This window comes from Ursus maritimus, unplaced genomic scaffold (genome assembly GCF_017311325.1).
Source record: "Ursus maritimus isolate PB19 unplaced genomic scaffold, ASM1731132v1 scaffold_9, whole genome shotgun sequence".
Lineage (NCBI taxonomy): Eukaryota > Metazoa > Chordata > Mammalia > Carnivora > Ursidae > Ursus > Ursus maritimus.
In genome coordinates this window covers 53322878-53343192 of record NW_024427107.1, presented here as the reverse complement: position 1 = coordinate 53343192, position 20315 = coordinate 53322878, and the positions used below count along the sequence as shown (strand labels likewise).

Genomic DNA, 20315 nt, shown 5'->3' with positions numbered 1-20315 from the left:
TCAAAGAATGCAAAGTCAATAGCAATTAGGAAAGAAAACCTTTGAGAAAGGAAAAGATAGCTTTAAAACACCTAATTGTTTCTCTTAAAACCTACTCCCTTGGTACCTCCAAATGCTAATGAAATGTCACTTTGCCATGACAAGTGACACACAGGTCTTTCTTCTCTTGGGTAGGAAAAAAGGCATACTGTGACAACGTATGTAATACCCTTCATTATTAAAACTTGCATTATTCTAATGTTACTCACTTATAATTAATGTGTAAGTGATTCTAGAAGCTTAACCCCTATCCCCTATTTGTTGCTTAGCAACAATCAAGCTGAATGAAAAACTGCTAGGGTATAGACTGTGAATCACCATAGGGAAAGCTGCTTGGGAATTACTGAGTTGGGATTGCTCTCTCTGGAGTCTCTTAAGCATTGTCTCTGTGTAATTTAGTTGAAGCAAACTTGCTTTGCTAGCGGGAAATCCTGTATAAATAAATCTGCTCCCGTGTGAAAACAGCCCTATTGTAGACTTTTTACTACAACAAACATGACAATTATTTTTCACGAACACACTGAATTCCACTGCTTCTAAGGATTTCTTGCTTAAAAATAAAAATAAGTGTTAGTTGTCCTTTCCGGTGCAAATGCAATCATTTTGTTCTCTCTTAGATTCTCAGCAGAATCAGCAGGTGTCACAGGAGCATTCCGGTGTCTACATATGCAAAGTGAAGTCAAGAATTGTTATACACTAGATGTCTGTGCCCCCTCGCATTCATGTGTTGAAATCTAATCCCTAGTGCCATGATTTTTGGAGATGGGGTCTTTGGGGGGTGATTAGCTCATGAGGGTAGAGACCTCATGGATGGGATTAGTGATCCCAGAGATTCACTTACTTGCACCTTCTGCCATGTGACGACACAGTGAAAAGACAACCACCTATGAACCAGAAACTAGGCACCCCCTAGACACTAAGTGTGACAGCACCTCCCAGCTTCCAGAACTATGAGAAATAAATTTCTGTTGTTTATAAACCACCTAGTCTATGGTATTTGTTACAGCAGCCTGAACTAAGACAGGGATGGAGCCAGTTATCTAAGAAGTCAGGCCCAAATCTCTTGCGGTGAAACACAAGGAAAACAAAGGCAAAGGAATGGGGGTCTACTGTGCTAAAACTGTCCAAACAATCGTGTGGAATATGTACCTACTTTCATGACTAGTTGAGAGCTTATCAACTCAAATGCTACCTTCGACAGCCTAAAGGCCAGGTAGAGAACTTTGATCTGAGTGGAGACTAAAGCCAAATACCTAGAAGGTTACACAAGTCTCTTTCTTTCTCTCTCTTATAGTAACTTAATAGTATTTATAAAGTTACACTAAAGTCTTCTGTCAGGTCTAAAACTGTAACATCAAGATGATTTTGGTCCTTATTCAATGTTGAAAAAGTAATGCTATAATCATCTCTCGCCATTTATCTAGAGTGCTGCTAAAACATCCGTAATGAAGCTGTTCTTTATTCTAGTCTTGATATCATTTGATAGTATGTCACCCCCTCTTAATAATGAAGCTCCACACAGAAATAGCCTATAACAGAGGAGATTTTAGATATATGGCTGTGAAGACTGTATATGAGCAAATCCAATCATGTAACTAAAACTAATCCTGCATTTAAATCAACCTTGTTAATTAAAGATCTGAAGGAAATCTAGAATAGGTGAAACCAAAGAGAAAGAGCTGTCAATATGTTTCTAATACTGTCCATTGAAGAGTGCCTGATTGCTTTGGATATTTGAATTTACTATGTCAGGTGTGATCATCAAGGGGAAAAGGAGATAGCAAGCTCTCAAAGCCTAATCAAATTAACCATCAATCAATTACTTAGCTTTCTCTGTCCTAATTACCTACTCATGTCAAACAAGCTTTTCATTACAATTTGACTTCACATGTGAATGTTTTCAGAAGAAAAGAGTGTTCTAGAAAACTGTTATAATAATATATTATTTGTCATTTTGAAAGTTTCATATATATATGAAATATATATAAATTTGTTGATTCCTCACCTAGGTTATCATTTAAGCTTGATTATCTTATGTCAGGAATATGAATGTAATTGCTTCTGAACACAGACTTAACCAAATTCATACTGCCGAATATAATTGTATCTCAGTCTTGGTGGGCATTAGATTCAGCACGGGCATTTTATGAAGTAAACGCTCAGTGGAAGCCCCTCCAGAGATTCTGATTAATGAGGTCTGAAATGATGCCTCTCTGCTTTAACTAGACATTCATTTCTGGCATAATGGAGTGAGTAGATCAACACACCTTCTCTCCAATAATCCAACTAAACCCAAAGCATGAAGAATAATGAGGAAATAATAAAAACTACAGGGGAGATAAGTGAACTAGAAAACAGAAAACAAAAGAAAAAGATCAATGAAATAAAATTGGTTTCTTTGAAAATATCAACAAAATTGACAAACCCTTTGTTAGACTGTCCAAGAAAATAAGAGAAAAGATACAAATTACTAAAAATCAGTAATAAAAGATGAAACATCACTATTGGACTACAGATATTAAAAATGTTTCTTTTCTTTCTTTCTCCCCTTTCTTTTCTTCTTTTCTTTCTTTTTCCTTCCTTCCTCCCCTCCTACCTTCCTTCCTTCATTCCTTCCTTCCTTCCTTCCTCCTTTCCTTCCTTCCTTTCCCAGTTTAAACTACTGAGACATAGACTTAATGTTTCAGAGTTCCCAATGGGATCAGGGTGAAGCTCTCCTATATGGGACTTTTGCCTAAAATTACAGTTTTGTTTGGCTTCCTCCTCTTTCTTGGCCTTCTTTTCCTTTACAACATTTCTCCTAGGAGCAGTTCCATAATAAATCACTTGCAAGCAAACCCCATCTCAGAGTCTGCTTCTGGGGAACCCAACCTATACCCAATCTACCTGGGCTAGGCCCTTTGAAGGACGCTGACAATTCAACAAATGATTAAGACACAGCCTGGGCTTTTAAGGAACACACTGTCTGGGGGAGAGACAGATGCATACATTGATGATTACAGTATAGTGTCTGAGGTGCTGTAAGAGAGAGATTCTGGGTGGTTAAGGGAAGCATGAAAATAATGTCAAGAGCTGTTTTTCCATTTGAGGGAGACAAGGAAGTCTTCATAGAGGAGGTGATCCTACAAAGGGAATTTTTTTGAACAAACATGCTAGCAAATTTAGAAAATTTTGATGACATGAAAATTTTTCTAAAATCGCAAAATTACCAGGGCTAACTCAAGAATAGAAAACATAAATAGTAATATATTCAGTTGGTAATTAAAAAATTTTCCACAAGAGAAAAAAAAAAGCCCAAATCAATTTGGCAACTGAAACTTAGTATTTAAAAATGAATGTTATTCTCTCACACACTATACTTTATTCTTCCCATCTTAATAAATCACATTACAAATTAGAAGCACGTTCCTCCTACCCACAGGTAAACATACATAAACAACAAAAAATACGTGTACATATACATATCTATATACATATTAAGTAACAAATTATCCTTGATTCCTTTTTTCTATCATCCCCCAAATCAATCTACTATTCACATCGTGCTGCAATTTCTTCAAACTATATGTCAAATTTGGCTACTCCCCACTACGTAGACCCCTTGCTAGTCCCAGCCATCTTCACCTTTTACTTGAACTACTAAAACGAGTCTCTTGGGGCGCTTGGGTGGCTCAGTTGGTTAAGCATCTAACTCTTGATTTCTGGTGCAGGTCACGATCAAGACCCACCAACTGGGACCCACGATCCGCAACCTGCATCCAGCTCCACGCTCAGCAGGGGGTCTGCTTCTCTACCATTCTTTCCCTCTGCCCCTCCTCCTGCTCTCTTTCTCTTTCTCTCTCTCTTTCAAATAAATAAATAAATAAATAAATAAATAAATAAATAAATAAAGATAAATCTTTTTCAAAAAAAGAGCCTCGTAATTGTACCACTATGTCATCCTTCATTCAGTTCTTTTCCAAACACTGGGAATAATATTTTTAAATGTAAATTAGATTACATCATCTTTGTTCTTAAAACATGAACATCGTTTTCCATAATACTTAGAATAGAATCTACTGTGACTTCAAAGGCCTGCTTTGGCCTGGAGGCTGATGCCACTTCCGTCGCACTGCGACGAAACACTCTTCTCCTTATGGACAGTGTTCCATCTACATGGCATTTCTTAAATTCTGCCTCAGAAATTGCTCTTCTCCAGATCTTTGCATAGATTGCATCTCACACCGGAACATCATTTTGTTTATTTGGAGGAGGAGGCATTCGATCAACACTGCCTCTACAATAGCCTCAGCATATGTCCACTTCGGTTCCTCATTTTCCTTTTGTTTTCTTCATAGCCTTCTTCACTCCCTGAAATTATAGTATTTATTTAGTTGTCACCCTTTTATTGTTCATTATCATTCATTATAAAGGAAGCAACAGGGATAGGAATGTGTCAACCTTCAGTAATATTCACACACAAAAAAAGTAATATTCACAACAAAATCATAAAGCTCCTGGTGCAGAAAAAGCACCAATAAATAAATTGGCTTGAATGAATGAATGTCATACTGAATTGCCCTTGCTTTCCTGCAATAAACACTATTTGGTCCTGATAAAATCAAACTTCATTATATCACTAGGTACATTAGTTAATACATTAGAATATTTGCATCTATATTCGTATGAAAAGTTGATCTATATTTTTTAGTTATCTTAAAACTTGATATTAAGCTTACTCTAGTTTCACAAATAGGAACTGTGAAAATTTTCATCTTTTTATAGTTCTGGAACATTTTCAAGAGCACTGAAATTTCCTGTTTGTTAAAAGTTATTTAGTGCTCAGGTATAAAATATTAATTTTTTTAACCCTCATTTTTATCTCTTCATTGATAAGAAATGTGTTTAAATTTTAACTTCTTCTTGGGCCAATTTTAGCAAATTTACTTTTTACTTTGAAATAATTTATTTTCTCTAGAAGTTTAAATTCTTCTTTGTTTCATAGATTTTATAACTTATTTTAATTTCTTCCATACAGTTATATTTCCAAACTCATTCCTAAACATTTATAGGTTTCTTATTTTTTAATCAGTCACTATATAAATTTTGTTTTTGTTTTCCAAGAACCAATTTCAGAATGTATCTATTCTTTGATTATTCCTGAGTTTTTAAATTCTCCTATAATTTTGATTCACTTTGTTTCCCTAAACCAATTTTTTTAGAGATTGTATTTATTTATTTGAGAGAGAGACAGAGAGCGCTAGCCTGAGCGCCAGTGGGGGAAAGGCAGAGGAGGAGGGAGAGGGACAAGCGACTCTGTGCTCAGAGTGGAGCCCAATGCCGGGCTCAATCTCACAGCCCTGAGATCTTGTCCTGGGCTGAAATCAAGAGTCAGACTGACTGAGCCACCCAGGCACCCCTCCCTAAATCTTTAAAATGAGTAATTTAGTTCTTGAATAGCAATGTTTTCTTTAGCAATGGAGGTATTTAAATTATTTATTTTCTTCAGAATAACATTGTAGCTTCGTCTTCTATATATTAGTATAAAGTTGCTCTTTAAAGGGGCGCCTGGATAGCACAGCGGTTAAGCGTGTGCCTTCGGCTCAGGGCGTGATCCCGGCGTTATGGGATCGAGCCCCACATCAGGCTCTTCCGCTATGAGCCTGCTTCTTCCTCTCCCACTCCCCCTGCTTGTGTTCCCTCTCTCGCTGGCTGTCTCTATCTCTGTCAAATAAATAAATAAAATCTTAAAAAAAAAAAAAAGTTGCTCTTTAAATAGTCTAAAATTTTTATTTTGTTTTCCTTTTTTGTTCCAGAGAATATTTATAAAAATATTTCTCAGGGCACCCAGGTGGCTCAGTTGGTTAAGGGACTGTCTTCGGGTCAGGTCATGATCTCTGTCAGGGTCCTGGGATTGAGCCCCATGGCGGGCTCCCTGCTCAGCGGGGAGCCTGCTTCTCCCTCTCCCTGTGCCTGCTACTCTGCCAGCTTGTGCTCTCTCTCTTTCTGTCAAATAAATAAATAAAATCTTTAAAAAAATATTTCTCAATTTGCAATCAGCTAAGACTTTTATATTTCATTTTATATCTATGAAACATTTCTCCCCTGTCAGAATGTTAGTGGGAATTTTGGAGTTTAGGAGCACTTGACTAGGAGGCCAAAGATCTAACTAATATCTAACTAAAAATTCTGACTTGGGGAAAGTACTTACTTTATCTAAGAGTGGTTTTCTCATATTTATATGAAGTGGTTAAAGTAGATGACATTGAAGTTTCTAATTATAAATTTATCTTATTACATATATTTTTATCCTCTGTCCCCAGATACACACAGCCTGTACACTTTATTTTATTAAACATTTTGACCTTTGAAATAATAGGAATAACTTCTTGCATCTTAGAATTTATTGTTATAGATTAAAAACAGTATTAGTTTACAAACAATCACTTACTCCTTTTTTTAAAGACAAGAGTCAAAAGAATTTAAGGTATTGTCAAAGACAAAATAAAAAATACTCCACAATAAATATACCTAATATTTCACTGATAATTTGTAGAGATTTTGGAAAAAGTCCATGAACCTCAGGGACCTCTTATATATTCTATTAAAAACTTCAGCACTCTTTTTCTTTAGAGGTTTATTGTAATGATTTCCCTACTGTTCAGAAATATTGCACATAGTTTTATTTTCCTTAATGGTTCAAATAATAATTGCCAGACACCTCTCTTCAAAGATATTCTGATGTTTTGTGATTCATACCTTTACTCCATGGATTCTAATAGACCCTTTGCTTCTAATCTTTATTGTTCAAATAACTGTAGTCTCATTTTGTCCACTAACAGGTGTATTAGTATACAAATAGGGCTATAACTTAAGGGCATAGTTTCCTCATATTTAGAAACATTTCAAGTGTCTGTTATCATTTTAGTAGTATTTTACAGGCTTTCTTTCCCTATGTTTGACTTTATTATCATTCACTAATTTCCTTTCTGAAAACTTATATTTGGATTCCAATCCAATGATTTCCCTCTGGCTTATTCTTCTGCTGCAAGCCTCATAGGCAATTAACTTTCCTTGCATGATTGCCTGCTTGGCCTCCCCTACCAGCATTGGGAAGTATCAGGAGAGCAATTTTCACGTGAATATTTTTTCAACTTACTCAAATTTCTCCTTCCCGATGATTGCAGTCAAGAATTGCCACTCATTTCTGAGAGATTGATCTCCTCACCTTTTCAATCTCTAGCTAACTAGCTGGGATAGAAATTCTGTTTCCCTCCAGGGTAAATTTTTTATTAAAAGAAATTTTATGTAGTTCTGACATTACCATTGGTTTTTAAAACTTTGTAGTTGTTTTTAGGCTAGTTGTTAACCAATTGATAATATGTCAGGGTGGTCACACTTCAGGAATGGGTAACACCAAGTATCCAAGGCCAAGTGAGGGTAAAGAGAATGAACTATGGAAACGAATTTCAGGAAATAGTGTGTCTATAATTCTGCTCAATACAAGTTATTAAAAAGCCTGAAATTCTCTTCCGTGAAGCATATACAATTTAAAATCTGAGGGACCAATTTCCTAGAACATAGGTGGGACTGCCTTATAAAAGCCAGGTGGTATTACTTCTTTGAAAGCCTTGTGGCTCTTGTATTGTCTGTGTGTCAACTTCTATTAAACATATTCCAGCATAAAGGATGTGACATATGTGTGTCCACAACACTAAGATTATTTTGACTGTGCATGAGGTACCTTAAGCAGGCATCAATACTCTAAACAGTATTATTCAACATTTCTGATATCATCGTGGAAATCTACACTAGAGAGTTTGTCAATGCACAAGAGGATATTAAAGCAATACTTTTATTGGTGAAATAGTGATGTTCAAACAACAGTGTTTGATTAGGAAGATGTAAAGTACAAGTCTCATTTTCTTAATATTGGGTGTAAGAATTTGGCAAGCAGGGCATGCAGTTCCTGAGTTTCTATAACCTTGCTGGTCCTCGGGCTAGATTGTTCTAATGGTTCCAATTTTCACCTTTCCCTATATCTACATCTTTTACCATTCGACTTGCTGTTTCTCTAACTCAGGAGGAGTGTATTTCTCTACCCCTTCGTTACTGATTTGGCCGTGCCTTACTTTAGCCAGTAGAACATTAATGTGAGTCACATAACCAAAGGCTTAAAAAGGACTTGGGCAGTTAGGTCGCCCACTCTGTCTCTAGTGTTTCCATAAAATGAGCTTCCCCCAGGTAACTGCATCTTTAATATCTTGGTCCCCACACCAAATTGTATCTTAGCAAAGAGTCAAGTCCTGCCACGGCTTAAAGCAGAGCCATCCAGCCAAGCCCCTCATCTCCACCTGCCAATATAAAAAGCTTGAACTAAGTATATATTTTTTAGTTTTTTCATGCCATTCAGATTTCATGTCTATTATGTAGTGTTAGTGTAGTAAGTGCAAGCTAAGAACATTCCTGCATCCAAATTCATAAGGAACATATACTTGACCTCACTATACAGTTGGCCAGTTTTGTCCTGAAAAATCTATAAGTCCACCTTGGACTTAAGTCTTCATACAAATTTCCAGTGAAAATATTGAAGGGAGAGAGCTACTGAATAGGTCATAAGACTCTTTTGTGCTTCCTTGCTAGTAAATCTTTGTACATTAAGCAGTATTTGCCTTCTTTGATACCTACCACTTGGTCCTAAGGATATTAAGGATAAGAAATACATTCCTATCTCCTTTTAAACTCCAGAGACTGAATGTTTATTAAGCGATCACTGACATTTGCTGAATGGGCAAAAAGACCCATTTGCAACAGTGGAGAACAGTAATGCTCACTTTTAAAAACCATAGACCTTTTATCAGGGAAAATTTCATCTCTGCTTCATGGGAAGAAATCCCATCTTTACACAGCTGTAGTCTTCCAGTGCCTGTACACACAAGGATCCCACCTGTAGGGAGGAGATGATTTTTTTTTTTTTTTTTAGTTACCCTCTTCGTCAAATGAAAGAATATTTTCTGAATTGGCAGCGAACTGTCCTAAGATAAAATTGTATTTTCAATGTAAGCTATAGCCAGAGATTTTTGAACGTTTTATACTGTCTTAATTTATGATTCATGGATTCCTACAATTTATAGTAAGTTTTGCCAAAACTTTTTCATATATATAATGTTTTTCTCACTTCTGGGATTCATTCTGCATTTGTTTGTGCTCTGTCCTTCTTTGCTCACGTGCTGAATTTACAGCACTTAACATTTTCAACCCTTGGAACCATAATTCAAGTTAAAAATTACTACCTAGAGATGTTTTCAATCATTCAATCTATGCTTTAAATCCTCTAATTCCCGGGGCGCCTGGGTGGCACAGCGGTTAAGCGTGTGCCTTCGGCTCAGGGCGTGATCCCGGCGTTATGGGATCGAGCCCCACATCAGGCTCCTCTGCTATGAGCCTGCTTCTTCCTCTCCCACTTCCCCTGCTTGTGTTCCCTCTCTCGCTGGCTGTCTCTATCTCTGTCAAATAAATAAATAAAATCTTTAAAAAAAAATAAATCCTCTAATTCCCAAAACTCAACTAATTTTAATTCATCTGATTTCTAAGAGAAATGTCATACAGCTATTTCAAAAAGAAAAAGGAAAATTATTTAAAAATAATTGCACATCTAAAAGAAACTATTAAGTCTACCCTAAAAGAACAAAACAAGTAAGTTTACTTGTCATAGGAAAAAAAAAGTTTGCCGCCCTTGACTTGGATAGTGCTTGATGTGAGGGATAGTAAAGATCACCAGATTTTAATCCACATATCCACATATCCTGAAGCTGGACGGAACCTTCCTAGGAAGATCAAAGAACCACAAATTCTAATTTAAGGAAAAAGAGTGTGTGTATGGGAGGAAAAATAAGGATCTTTGCATTATACCTATGTTATTTGGAATATCATGAATCTATTAGCATCCAAATATTTGGACACTAATCTGAAGGCTGACATCATGAAATTATCAGATTAATAAACCTCTATTTCACTTTGAATTGCAGAGAATAAAGACTAAAGTAAAGCTACTATCTCGAAAATCACAATATGACTTTCTAACTAGGTGATGACTCACTGATCCAAGTTACTTCTAGTATCAGAATTAGATATTTTGTCCTGTATCTAATCAACTTATTATAAATGTCATAGTTATATTTTGTTTGTTTATTTTGCTCTTTTGTAAATAATGATCCTGGTCATCTCAAATGTTTTAAGTAAATGTAGATACGCCCGGTTACAAAGTTGGCATTTGCAACCATGAAGATTATGACATGTTGAATTTGAAAAGAGTTATTTAGAAGTGCAGATATCACCAGAAAAAAATCCAACTGGCCAGGTTTTGGGAAGCATCCCTGCACAACATTGCTTAGGTAACCTCACCATGGTCTGGGGACTAACTTTGGTTGTAAAGGTCAAGACACACAAATTTGTTCAATCAGGGAATGACCGGACTGTAGTGAATTGACTTTGACAATTATATAACTTATAATTTATTGTCAATATTCTAGAGATTACATAGGGTGTCAAATACTTATTCAACTAGTAAATAAATAAAGAGAAGGCCAATGATGAGAACGTGGGATTAGGCTCTGACCAGAGACACTAAAGTAGAATCGTTGGATAACAATTCTTGAGAACACTCTTTAAAAGACTGAAGGTCTTTTTTTGCTGCCTGAAATTCAACTTATACCGTGAAAAAAGAACTTTTGCAAGTAATCATGAGTGGAGGGACAAAGGACCTTTCCTGAGTATGGAAGAGCCACATCTGACCAGGACTATTTGCTGTGGACTTAATTTAAATAGTAGAGAATTAAACTCTATTTTATATAAATATATATAAATCACCAATATTTTGGGTTTTCTTTTTCATTCAACCGATCCTTAATCTTAAATGATACGCTCTTTTATGATCAAATAATTTGAATGCATTTGCATAACTTTGGTTTGATTTTTATTTTGGAATAACCAATGGAAAACAATGCTGAAAATTCAGGCACCACAATTTGGGGAATCAATATCCAAATTCCCTAAAAAGTAAGGCAGAAATACCTAAAGGAGAAAAATGACTCTTTTTTCTTCCTGCCAGGACAAATCATCTACTACAGAACATAGTTATGGTCACCAAAACAATACACTCTCATCAGTAATAATAACTTTTGCACAAGTAGGACAATTTGTAGGTTGTTCTTAATTCCCAAGCCCTTTTTTGTGACACCATCTTTCTCTGTGAGCTACGACAGAACCTGCTGATTGAGTTATATGCCCTCAGTTTATGTCCATAGCACACCCTGACACACACATGCACATCTCTGCACACATACAGACACACATGCAAGGATGACAATTTAAAGTACTTGCAAGTTTGCCAGATAATTGTAAAATAACACTGTATAAAAACTTAAAGACATTAAATGTTCACTCAGCAGTGAATTTCCCACAATCAGACCAATTTGAACATTGCCAAAAGTTTATGAAATATGGGTAAAGAGAAAGGAAAGAAATTGGTAATCGATAAAAATATTACAAGGATGCAAAATGACTAAAGAGAGTGAAAATTTTGCTTAAACAAGTATGAAAAACCACTGCTTTGTTTTGCTGAGGATAGATGTACCTAACACGGCCAGAATTCTGAATGTATGATTTCTCTAAAAGCCATGTACTACCATTTCGATATTCTGAGAGCTATCTTTAAAATTAACCAATATTTTCTAGAGGATATTTAGCAAACTAGAGGTCCTTGTAAGATATTCTGTAAAAAAAAAAAAAAAAATTCAATGATCAAATAAATTTTGTCTATCCAATAGCATTTGCTCTTTACAAAAGCACTTCGTTTTTCAATTACGAGCTCTTCATTTGTAAGCGTTGACCATTATGGATCTAGGGGCTGACCATTATAATATTCCACATCCAGGGCATGTCCCAAACTAAGTCCGTTGTGTGTTTCCTTCTTTTATTCTTTTAATTGGAAAAAAAAAAGTAAAATGGAGCAATCTCTCTCTTTTTGGCAAAGCCCTGAGTACTAGTTTGGAAATGTTAGTGAAATGTTCTATGACATAGAGAAAAAGCCAATCTAAAAAGACTAAGGAATAAAACAAAATTGACAGAAGCAGAAAAATGATATAAAAAACAAACCCTGACAATATCACTCTCCTTGGTTCCATGTCTGCCTTGGACTGCTGCTTACTTTCCCATGCATTTCTGTAGTTTGGCATCCGTAAACTGTCTTCCCCCACTAAACTCGTTCCACCTGGAGTTCCCTCACTTACAACCAAAATAGAGCTGATTAATACAAGCTACAGACTGCTCTCATTTGTTGAAGATGAGCAAAGCATATTAGCATATATAAAATTCTAAATTGCTTAGGCTGTTTAACCGAACATTTCTCCAAAATTGTAAAAAAGAAAAACTCTGTTATTTGTTAGAATGATGGTTCCAAATTCATACGTACTCTACCTTCTGTGGTAAGCTAAACTACACCATGGATGAGCTTTGGGAGCTCTTTTTGTTCCTCTATTCTTAGAAGTGATGAAAAATATACTTAATCTTGAATACCAATTCTGGTGGACTGGGAGTGGCTGTCTGGAATGTTGTGTTGGGAAGGATGCTGATGCAGAACATGGTTCAGAGAAAAGCAGTGCTGTTCGATTAGCAGTATCTGGCATGGGGATTATCTTGTAGAATAAGAGTGCAGGTAACACAAATTCGCTCTTTTCAACAAAGTAAACTAGCTTCGTTTCTGACCTTTTCCCCTCAGGCATGAAAAGACGGATCTAAGGAAAAGAAAGAAGAGTTGGCTGAAGATGTGTCTGCAATGCTCCTTTTGTTTTTAAAGCAGTGCTGTTCGATTAGCAGTATCTGGCATGGGGATTATCTTGTAGAATAAGAGTGCAGGTAACACAAATTCGCTCTTTTCAACAAAGTAAACTAGCTTCGTTTCTGACCTTTTCCCCTCAGGCATGAAAAGACGGATCTAAGAAAAAGAAAGAAGAGTTGGCTGAAGATGTGTCTGCAATGCTCCTTTTGTTTTTGGGTTGTTGTTGTTTTTTTTTTTTTTTTTTTTTTGTGAATGACTTAGGTTCTGTTGCACGTTCTAAAGTGAGGGAGCTCTTTTGTCTTTTGTGTTGGGACAAGCTCAAGTTCTTTGTATTATACCAACAGAACAGATCCATGAGAGATGGAGGGAAGGCTAAGGAACAGAGCTCCCAAATGGCACTGAATAAAAAGCAACAGCATTTAACAATCTTTTTTTTTTCTTCTAAAAATGTATATAGTACTGTCTCTTTGACTCATATAAGCTCTCCTTTGTGGAAGACATTCGGTGAGGTACACTCTGATCCCTTGCAAGGGCTTTCAATCACCCAAACCAAAGGACAAGGAAGTCTGGCGCTGCAGTCTATGGAGGTCAGCCACTAGGACGCAGAGATGGTGTTAGGAGAGTGGATCTGGAGGAATAGATGGAAAATATCCAGCACAGGCGCTAAGGGCCATTAGTGGAGCCAGAAATGTGAAACAATAGAAAAAAGTATTAATAACACCTTTCTCTCTGAGCCAACAAAGTGGAACCAAGAAAGGCTGTAGGCATAAAATTAGAACTCCCTTATTTATAAATGGAAAGAGTTAACGTCACCAAGTTTCAGAAATACAGCAGTAGGCAAAGCATCGCAGTCAGAAGGTAGGGTTGAACCAGGAACAGTGGAACTTGAAAATGGATTAAGAACCAAAGGGAAATGTATGGTAGCAAGAATGGAGTTTAGGCAGCAGTTTATGTAATTCTAGAGAGATATAGACAGAAACCAAGAAATTTCTTTTTGCTTTGTTTTGTCCCATTGTTCATTTTATGTAAATGACCACCATTACAAGTAATTTGCAAACGTTAACTTATTTAATCCATTTAACCCTATTACATTGATGCTATGTTTCCTCTGAGGGCAGAAGCAAATTCAGGGCAGGAGCAGTTCCTGAGCGTAGAAGAAAAGACAAGTAGGTGAGCACTCTTCACTGAAGGACCGCCTGACCTAGAAAATCCTATTCTCCCTAATAAGAGGGACAGACCACCACAGGTAGAAGGACACCATCTCCATCTTACAAATGGCTGCAAAGACAGTGGGATGTTAAACATTTCCTTAACAATATTCACTTGGATAACAAAGCTCAGACAAGCTATATTTTTTTAAAGATTTTATTTATTTATTTGACAGAGAGAAAGAGAGAGATAGAGAACAAGAGCACAAGCAGGGCAAGTGGCAGGCAGAGGGAGAGGGAGAAGCAGGCTCCCCGCTGACAGGGAGCCCGATGTGGGGCTTGATCCCAGGATCCTGGAATGACCTGAGCCTAAGGCAGACGCTTATCTGACTGAGTCCCCCAGGCACCGCCAGACAAGATATGTTTTCATTAAATATATTATTTTATTATTATTGCCATCTCCTCCTTCCATGACCTCTCCCATCCTGTCTCTTTCTCCAAAACAAAAATTAACAAAAGAAGTCAGAGTAGCCAAGTTCGATTGGGCACTTTAGAATGCTAATTACTGGTGACTCCCCAAGTCTATACGACTCTGCTTTTCTGCAGTTCTACTGCCAGTGGCTATCTGTTTCAGGGGCAGTCTCTGAGAATAACTTCTCCATGCATTTCTTCATATTATTTCTATCACCTGGATTGTCTGGATCGTCCTCCCTCCATATCTCCATTCTGTTAAAATTCTAGTTTTGAGAGCCAACACAAGTCCTACAAGCTCCATGAAGACTGTTTTTCTTTATCATCCTTAGCCATAAATAATATTTCTACTTATTGAGATGTTTAATAAATTTCTGTTTTATTTTCATGATTTTCTGGGAAGAAAGTGTTTTCTTTCAGAAATAATTGCATTGTTCTAATCAGCAATTTATAATAACTCATTTATTTTTAGTAGGTGCATAGATATGCATAGACAGATATGGATATACCATGTTCTGTATATATGTACAACTGTACTTTATTATCAGCATTAATGATTAAGCATAGGGTTTAAAAGTCACTATTCAATATTTTTACAACTGGACTCAGCAAACTCAGGAGAGTGATAAAATGTAAAAAGAAAAGATTCAAGAAAAGTCGAAGATATCCCATGAGCTAAACAGAGATCCTGCCTCAATGCAGGAAAAGCTCCAAGGAATATATCCCCAATCTTTAATCCCATGCTTTCCCTCAGATCCTTTAAAGAACCCACTTGTGTTGCCGACCTCCTTTTGAAATTATATCTGCTTCAGGCAAAACTGGCCTCAAAGGGACCAATTACAGTGAAAACAGGGTGGTTATTTCCTTTTAAATTCCCTTGGCTCAGTAAAGTTAGCTCCCCTTTCTCAGGCCTTCCAGAGGTCCTTCTTAGATGGGCCGAACAGCTTTTTCCCTTATAATTCCCTGTAGTACCTCACTTAGTACTCCCTGTACCCAGCCAGGACCTTTAATAAATTGTGTTAATAAAGTTGATGATAAAATAATCATCTCCTTGTTTGCACTCCATAATGTTCAAGTTCATTTCATGGACGGTTTAGCTTTATAAAAGCAACATATTTCAAGCAGCGAGGATTTAACTCTGAATTTTCATAAAGGTTAATATCTGTCTAGTTATCTAGAAAGTTTCACATGAAGATCAATTAATCTATTTTTTTTTCTTTCAAACTAGGCTTTCCTGTCTTTGGGGAGGCTGAGTATCTTGAAAGTCAGTCAGAAAGGTTTTTATTAAATAGCTCTATAGTCTAGCAACTTTCACTCTGAAAACCTTAGCCAGACATATTACTACAGAGGAGACCTCAGGCAATTAAATCAAAGAAACCCAGGGCACACGCCCATTATCCATGTTTCAACAGCTCTCTTTGTGACGGGTACAACTGAGGTGAAACTCTCTTTTGTAACTCTTCTTAAATTTGACATGGTTCTGTGAAGTCTGTTACAGAGCAATTAAAAAGAGAATCCAATCATACATTCAACTCTATCTTAAAGTTGCAGCCTGTTCAGCTAAGACAGGTGGGACTTTAAAATGAGGAAAGAAAAAAGCTTATATAATGTCTTTTCTATACCATTTTTCATTAACTATGAATTTGTGTATACCGTAGAATAACCTTCAGATACCTATAATACCATATTACCTTGTTTGCTATAGTCTTATTGCTACAAGTTCAGTGTGTCAAGTACTTAAATGTAAGATTAAAGCAAATTTAAATTACATTTAGAGACATATATTTTAAAATTATAGCTATTCTCAGATAATGCAAAATTTGACTGGTTCTCATTCCAATTAGCCTAACAGGAGCTGGGACAAGTTCTATGTTAATGAATCGTCACACTAGACTTTTGATTTCTTTGGGGCCTAGAAATATACTAAGAAAAAGAAGAAAACCTATCATATGTTATATTATCAATCTTACAAAGAGAACTGGATGAGGGTAGTGCTCTTGAATTCTAGTCTTTACTGTTGCTGCTCACAAGCAGAAACCTTTGGGTGACAGGGGAAATAACAACAGATGGGGAAGGGGACTATTTTGAGTGCATTATGTGCCAGAAACTTCGTACATGCGGTCAATTAACATTCCCAATAACCTCCCAATTACTTCCCCATCAGACAAACATCTGCATGTGGTCAAGTCAGTAAAACTCGACAGCTCTGCTCCTCATTCTTGTCAGCTATAAAATGAACTGTTTGGACAGCTGATCATGAAAACATTTAAAAATTTCTTAATTAATTCTTACCTCTATCTATGGACCCTGAAACAAGAGAGGCAAGTGAAACACCGAGGGACAGGTAGTCCCGAAGTTTGGGTTATTTAGGAGCCATTCGCTAGCCTTAAAAAAACAAGGAGAATCTGGCGAAGAAAGGGGAGCAGGGCTCTCTGTGGAACTAGAGCCCTGCCTGATTTCTATGGAAGAACAGAGCTGTTGAAAGGCTGCACTCTTAGCAAAAGGATCGGCGAGGAAATAGGAGAAAGAAAGTTTATCTGATTGATTTAGGCTCCAAGTAGAAAAAAGAGCCTCCCCATAGGAATTCATAACAAAAGTCTATCCTGTTGTATGTTGGTATTGAATTGTCGCTATCTGTGTTGTCCAGACACTCCAATGCTGAGAGTTACCATAAAAAGCCATTCCAGGCTGGTAACAGCCTTGTCAAGACACCAACTAAAATATCCTTTGGAACACATCCTCTTCTTAAGCCTCACAGAATTCTCTCAAAGAATGCCCTAGTGAACATGGGCTCTAATTTAACAATCTGTACCAGGAGTTAATCAATATTAAGCACAGTTTTCAGGAAAAACAAACTGCAGAGCTCAACCTACAACTTCAGGTGTAAGACAAGAGGGCAGTGCCAGGTTCAAACTGTTACACAGGACTTGATGTTGAGTGGGGGGAGAAGGAGAAAAGTAAAAAGACTAATTAATATTAATCATAGCTAAATAAAGTATAGGTGTTAACGTTTAAAGATTAACTTCAAAAATAATAAAAAATAAAATGTATAAACTTCAGTGCAAGAGCTGTTGGGGAACAATCAATTTTTGAACACATTTTTAAAAAAATATATTACCTAGAAATATCAAATTATACATTGAAGAAGTCATTTATCCAGAAAGCATAAAATAGGATGATATAAGTATAAATCTATCAGTAATAATAAAGAATATCATTTATTTATTTGTTTATTTATTTATTTATTTTTCATAGTGTTACTGGAAGACTTATTTCCAAATGGTAGCCTTCATACTGTATGGCTTTTAGTACTGCTTTTAGTATTTGTAACATATTGCAGATATCAGATTGAGACCCAGCCCTAGTGTGGTATGTATTTAATGCTGAACAATATAGTCATTTTTTTTCTTTTCTAATTAAACTCCCAAGGAAGAGAAAAGTGTTTTTGGTAACAGGAAAGTATTTAGTAGCTAATTAATCTTGTTCATATGCTTCCCCAGAGTGTCATATTCACAGTAACAAGAGTGTTACTGGTAAGAGTAATGGTAACGTGTGTGATACGGGCCCAGCATCCACTATCATACTTTTACACAGAATCCTAGGAAATGCTTATCGGGGTTGCACTTTCTAAAAGTAAGCTCTCACTGGTTTATTCTGGCACTACCTAGGTGACTTGCTTTTGTTATTACTCAAATTCTGACTGTGTCTCTAAGAAAGGAAACCACCTCAAGTGTTGAATTTTTAAGAGTCTGTTTTTTCATCTTTTATGCCTGGAAACCTATTTTCTTCAGATACAGCTTCTTGGGCAAGGATCAGCTGAGGCATATGGGGGGGAAATAAAAACATAAGATTATGAACAGACATTCCCCTATGGGATGTATGCAGTGGCTTCTGATACCTCATTAGCTTAAAATTTTTATCAAAGTTTTGACTTCTTGGAAAGAGAAAAGGTGTATTTAGTTACACAATTTTGGAAACTGAGGTTGACATAGGCCCTGAAAATACCTCCACACCTTTTAAGTTCCCATGATCCTTCTTGACTCAAATAAAAGGAAATCAAATTGAGAAAAAATAATCAAACACATGTTTTGAAGCCTGATTTTCCCATTGTTTGAGTACAGAACTTTAATCCAGGACCTCTCATACTGTTTGGTTTTTAAATGAGAATACCGTTACTTCTTTAGTATTAAGATGTTCCCTATTTTGAGAGGATTTTTTTCATTTGTGAGGGGTATGTGCATCTGTCTCCAGTCCTTGCTCTCCTCAAACACACCTGCTGTAAGACCATGCCCCAAGGTCACACTTTAGTAAACAGTAAAGTTTTTTTTTTTTTAATTGTGTTTTTTACTTCTGCTTTAAAATCTGTTCTTCAATTTAATTTTCAAGTGAAGACCCATACAGCTAAAATAAGATAAAGGCACAATGTGTAGTGGATTTAGAAGATGGCATGAAACTCATTGAAATATGTACAAGTCGACATTTTCATTCAAGCATGTTAATGTAAAAATTTCTAAAGGGATCACCTGCTTAAAACATCATCTTTAAAACAGTAAGAAATAAATAGCTATTATCTCATGTCTATCTTCTCTAAGAACTTTGTTTAAATGGATGGCTCCATCTCCACTGGAGGAAGGTATACTGTTGTCACCATATCAAGTTTTAACCAGTCATACTTTGAAGAGTTGTCCATTCAGTCCATCTCATTCCTAAGTTCCTCACATTGGTGAGTAGGCTCTGATTAATAAAGTTCACTGTTGTGCGAAAGACATCAGGGAGCAAGGATGGTGTGTGATTGGCCACCTTTTTGGCCAACAGCATGGGTCAACATCAGCTTGGTCTTCTCTTTCTCCATGTGTTTAGGGTAAGCCTTCATGACCTGCTCCAACACAGCAGTGAGATACTTCCTTCTGTCTTCCTCCCACAGGTTCACATTCATAAACTGCATCGCCAGGTTATACACTAGTCTTGAGTGGATTCTGTGATCTATCCGGTCCCCTATTTGGGTGAGTTGCCTGGTGAGATCCTGGATGATTTCCTCTCAGAATCTGTCTTCTCGCTGTTCAGGAAGTGGCTGCACCAGTTGCCATTTGTCTGTAGCTCGTCATCGTGGTCCTGCAGGTAAGCTGGCACCGGCTGATATTCATGACCCAACATCTCCAACTCTTTGCAGAGATTATAGTTGGAGCAGTTTTAGGGGAAGAAAAACACCAGCAAGTTTGTGATGAGTTCATCCTGGAGGCCTGAACCATTGCTGACCTTAGAATCTATTGGCGCGGGCAGCCTTTCAGGGCTCTGACTTGCTTCTGGCTTTGCAGGTGTCCTGAGTCAACAGCCTCCAAAGGAGATAAAATTTTAAAAGGCTCCTATGTCCATAATTTATTAGATGTCATACTTTTCCTGCTTGTTGCAGCTATTAAGTTTCTTGGGCATTCCAGACCCAAGTCCCCACCCATCAGCCATGGCAGGAGGCTGAGAGGTGGGTAGCTGGGGGTGTGGTGCTGGGTGCCACAGGTGAGGTGAGCTGGAGGTAAAGTCCCCAAGGCACCAAGAATATACACTTATTAAACTCAACAGTTAAAAATAAAAAGAGGTGACCTTATCGGATAAAATACAACCTAACTGTTTACAACTTAAAATCAGCATATATAAAACATAAGAACACAGAAAGTTTGAATGTGAACTAAGAAAAAAATGAAGTTAATATCATAGCCTAACATATTTTAGGAAAAAATATACATAATTGTAAAAAGCAATGAGCAAATCCACAATTATAATAAAATGCAGTTTAACACAACTCTCATAATGGGGAAATAGATCAATGGGGAACAATGTGAAGAATA

The 20315-nt window shown here is 36.7% G+C and overlaps 1 pseudogene; it reads right to left on the bottom strand.

The window, feature by feature from the left end:
• Positions 1–19134: 19134 nt before the first annotated feature.
• On the bottom strand, positions 19135–19935 carry LOC103661657 (annotated as a pseudogene).
• Between the last annotated feature and the right edge of the window lie 380 nt (positions 19936–20315).